General features: G+C 43.8%; 1 protein-coding gene across 4 annotated transcripts in view; it reads left to right on the forward strand.

Moving 5' to 3' along the window:
• Nucleotides 1–4810, forward strand: part of LOC115234611 (CUGBP Elav-like family member 4) — a 714297-nt gene that overhangs the window by 386996 nt on the left and 322491 nt on the right. The window lies entirely within an intron of this gene.

Here is a 4810-nt window from a genome sequence, read left to right on the forward strand (position 1 = left end):
CTTTCCCTGCTACGTCTTTCCTTCGCCAGCTAGGGGGAAGATACATATAAAGTGCAATATCCATATCGAGATATTCCCAATATCGTCGTGAGTATATCGAGTGTAGTACGAGACGTGGAATGCCTGTTTGGACGTTGCGATACGCGAGTTGTGCGTATCGATGTGGCTCGTACGAGAGCGCGTTATATACCGCCGCGAATATATTCGAAGTCGTTCTGGCTCGCGGGGGAAGCGTAGTTTGACAAAAGCAGGAATAAAAGAATGACGCTAAGCCTTTGCTAAACGCGTATTGGCTGGCTATTCGCGTGTAGAAGTAGCTTTCTATTCATTCTCTCACTTTCTTTCTTTCTCTCTCATGCTATAACGATTTAAATCGACGAGATCATAATGGTTGAAGATACGAGGATGATAGTCGAATTAAAAGAATTCTCTAAATGCTCTACACGTTTTTATGTAAAACTGCCACTGAATCTTAGCGGTGCGCGCGAGTGACTCTCCTTCTTTTACTCTACCTCGACCCATTGAATCGATTAAAGGGTAGTGGCTGTCGGAGAAGCAGCGTATCCTTTCGGAGTAACGGATCATTAGCATCTCCTCATTTAATTTAGATTAGCGGACCGGGGGAAGGTTATAAAAGCCGACGACGACGAGATCCGACCAAACTTCGGGCGGACCCGCTCATCCATGGGCCCGCGGAAAAGAAAACTTGGTTCACCTAGCACTTTGTCTCGCCGGCGCACATAATATCATGTAGATGCGCCGTGTCGTTTCGCCGCGAAATGGAAATTCGCCCATTTCACGGCGAAAAGTGTTTCGATAGAAATTCACTGGCGTGTGTCGCGTTGGCGGGCGTAACCAGGACCGCGCCAGGACGTCGCGACGCTGTATTAGAATCGCTTCCATGTGTAGCGATAGCATGCGCCACACGAATCGAATAGAACCGTATGAGATAAGCGAACGTGTCCTCGTACGTACGGAACTGTGGCATTCCCCCTCCTCCCCTCCCTCTCTCTTTGAAAGTATCTCCCTGTGGTTTGAAGGATAGTTCGATTTAAAATCCAGTAGAGGGAGTAATTGCACAAACATGGAATATCAAAGCCGGTTTGCACGGCACATGCGTGCTATACGCATCCATCTCTCTCACACTCCATATACGCGCGCATAAACGGATCAGCGTACGTATATATGCGCGTATGTGCGTGCGTATATATGTATCGACGTGACGGATGATGTATGTGCGTGTCCGCGGTCCACCGATTGAGGTATTTTCCGCGTATCTCCGAAAAAACGACCGACGTCCAACCGCAAAACCAGTCGTGCAGTCGTGGACGCGACTGATGCGCGCAACCGTCCTCCTATTCGATTGATCGGCATGATCTGTGCCGCATCATATTTCCGCTTCTTCCAATCTTTTTTCTTTGATTTTTTTTTGTCGACTCGCGCGTCGCGTAATTGACAAAGGTATTCGTGTAATTCTGCGAACCAATGAACGCGCCGCACCGCCGTGCTCCATTACCCCCTTTAATTGTATGTTGCGATTTTCCTCGGCAGACGCCTCCACCCCGGTCTTTTTCGCCCACAATTAGGATTTATCCTACATTAACGCCGAATTATTCGTACAATCGTTTCGGAATTCCGCACAGTTTCAACACGAAATGAATTGTAATTTCCAATTGCGTGTTACACAATCTCAGCCGAGCGAAATGAATATTTTACCGCGCGAAGGATAATGTAAATTACTCGTAACTGCGAGTGTCTTTTTATACGAAGAATTTGTGCAACGTTTGTAGAAATAATACATAATAGGCGAAGCTGCGTAGAGCATCAAGTGCTACTTTTGGTAACTCTTCCTTTCATATATTTAAGACAAATGTTTTATTGTTTTAAACTTTTTATCTTAATCTCTGTTAAACAAACGTCAATTGGCTTTTTATCGAAACAAGTGCAAAGAAAAAGTGTGAACATTGTACATGTAAAATTTATTCGAAATCTTAATTTAGTGAACAAGATCCGTCAACATACAAGATGTATACGAGAAGATAGAAGTTGATGCCAATGCTGGTGTGTCGTAGCAAGCGGGGCGTGAGATAGAACCTGGAAATTCGAAATTCTAGCTGGGGACACTCGCAAGGAGAGAAGTTTGCGAAGGAGTTGTTTACGCGGAGTTCCCCTCGTCGGTAACCTTTCGTGGCGGAGAGGCTGGCAAAGCTTCGCCTCGGGGTGCTGTAAAATACCGGTTAAACGTTGTCGCTGCGTTAAAATTCTAAGCTCCGAATTTGCGTACTCGGTGGTTTTCGCGGAAAAACGCAGCATCTCTCTATTTCATTTAGGAATATAATGTATTCAAGAATAATCCTTAAGAAATGTGTACGTTATAATCGTCAAAGTATCGTATTTGCTTAATGTTGTATGATTATAATGTTTGCCGTACTCGATATTCCGTGGCATCTCAGAAAGCATTCAGAACGCTAATTTTATCATTCGCGTTTATAGTAGACGCAGAAACAGTCTTTAATTATACCCGACCCTCCGGAAAATTAAGAATTCGACGCAATAAATAACCTTTTAATCAGTGGATTCCTCACTATCCACCCTCACTGAGGGGAGAGCGGCGGCTATGGCGCAAATTAGCGACGAGTTTATAGGTGTGTGGCTGTGTATGTGTGTGTGGTTGTGTGCGTGTGCGCTATCTTTTCGCTATTATCTTAACCCCTTTTCTCTCTCGAATTTATCGCCCCCAGCAATTAATTGGGGGTCGATCCGTGCACGCTATTACCAGTCCAATAGTAGTCATCAAAAATAACGCGAGCGAATATAAATTATTACAGCAAAAAAACATGACATTCCAATAAAAAAGGTGTCGCGCATATTTTAATTTATCTTATTACAAAATATATTGAATAATTTAGCTTGTATTTCACGAGCTTCTAACATATCTTGAACGTAGATGCCACGTCTTTGTAGCTTGAAGGACAAAGGAAAGGGTTGCCCCTTATACAATAAACGGGGTTCTTTGGAATTGTATTCCCCCCTCATAGTCGTTGCGCATTGTCTCACATCCTTTGCTAAAGAGGCGGGATTGTGTCAGCTCCAGCAGTCTCTACTCTTCCGCACGTCCCTTTGTCCTTCGCTCGTCCTCTTATGCCGCTTTGTACGGATCTGCCATGTGCCTCATAATTTTATCCTCGCGTGTCTTCTTCATTCTCAATTACGAGTACTTCGTTGTCTTTTGTCGATAACTGCGAACTGCGAATATAGCTAGCCACTTTTATCGCGTTTGACGCTGCGGAAACATTTCCGCAGCAATTATATAACTACGACACATTCACATATTTGTAATACGAGGCAGAATTAATTTAATTGCTTTCTAAATATTCGCAGAAATTAATTCACGATAATTTGATTATTTCATGTTCAGATTTGTTAGTGATATTAAAAATTTAATCATACGTTTTATATTTTCTGTTAATGATATCAATTATAATACATTTATTCAACTAATGGTATCGATCTTCAAAGTGATGCTTTAAAAGTATCTTTATATAAATGTTTAGATATGTAAATATATACATGGGGGAAGGCTCTCTCTTTTTCTCTCTTTCTCTCTCTCTCTCTCTCTCTCTCTCTCTATGTAAATATATACATGGGGAAAGGCTCTCTCTTTTTCTCTCTTTCTCTCTCTCTCTCTCTCTCTTTCTTTCTCTTAATGCTAAACAAATACATTCTTTAAAAAAATTGATTTTTTTCCGTTTCCGTCGTTTCGTTCCATTGTTCTATTTTTTGCGGGTCTTCGCACGAAGCCAGCATTTTCCATTACGATTCCGATAAATTAATTTTCAGCTGCGCACCGCACACCTTGCCACCGGTATTGGGTCGTTGTCGTCGACGACGAAAAAGGAGACGGCGTCTTATACGTGCCATTTATACTCTTTACGGACAGCTTCAGTCTCCGGGGGTTGTAAGGTGCATCCCCCTTCTCTTGCCACCCTTTTACCTCAGCTTCTACCCCTACTTACCTCACCCCTCCTTTCGTGATGCGAGAGGAATTTTAAATCCAGTCCTCCAGCATTGATGAATCCGCTTTACCCGGAAATTGTTCCCATACGTCTCTCCACGGGCGAGTTTCTCCTACTCCGCGAAATCCACGCGGGCAGCAATTCCGCCGTCGAGCCACGAACGACGACTGCGCGTCTTGGATCAATCAAATTATTCACCAAAATTCCCCACCACGCTCCATCTTACGGGACAAGATATCTTTCGTACTTGAATAGATCGCTCGTCGTTTCGCGGTCGAAATACTTCTTTCCGAAGGAATCATTGCACGGACGGGTGAGGATGCAAAACTGAAATTTTCCGGACGATGATAGCTGTATTCGTCGTGGCTGCATTTTTCAGAGATGCGTACAGGTTTCCAGGATAGCTAAAAAACTTACATTTTGCGACATATGTATGTATATGCTGCGTCGTAAACAACGTAACCGAATCCAATGCAAAATTTCTTTACTCATTGTCAGTTGAGGAAGGGTGCTTTGCGCGCAGGAATTTCCCAATTCTCTTACCACGGAATAGTGAAGAGAACTACGTCCGCGACGATCACCTGGTTGAGAACGCATCAAACGTGAATAATGTCAGCTGGGTCTCGTACGCTTGGTGGAAATGCAACCGGGCTCGAGCGCGGACATTCACAATGGAGGATTATGCCATTGAAGTATTATAATGACGTCGTGCGGTCGCATAATACGTAACATGCGAAGAGGAATTACGCGACGTGGAATGAATAGGGTATAATCGGCGTGCGGGGGGGGGGGGG

The sequence above is a fragment of the Formica exsecta genome, unplaced genomic scaffold (genome assembly GCF_003651465.1).
Source record: "Formica exsecta isolate Colony F162 unplaced genomic scaffold, ASM365146v1 scaffold201, whole genome shotgun sequence".
Taxonomy (NCBI): domain Eukaryota; kingdom Metazoa; phylum Arthropoda; class Insecta; order Hymenoptera; family Formicidae; genus Formica; species Formica exsecta.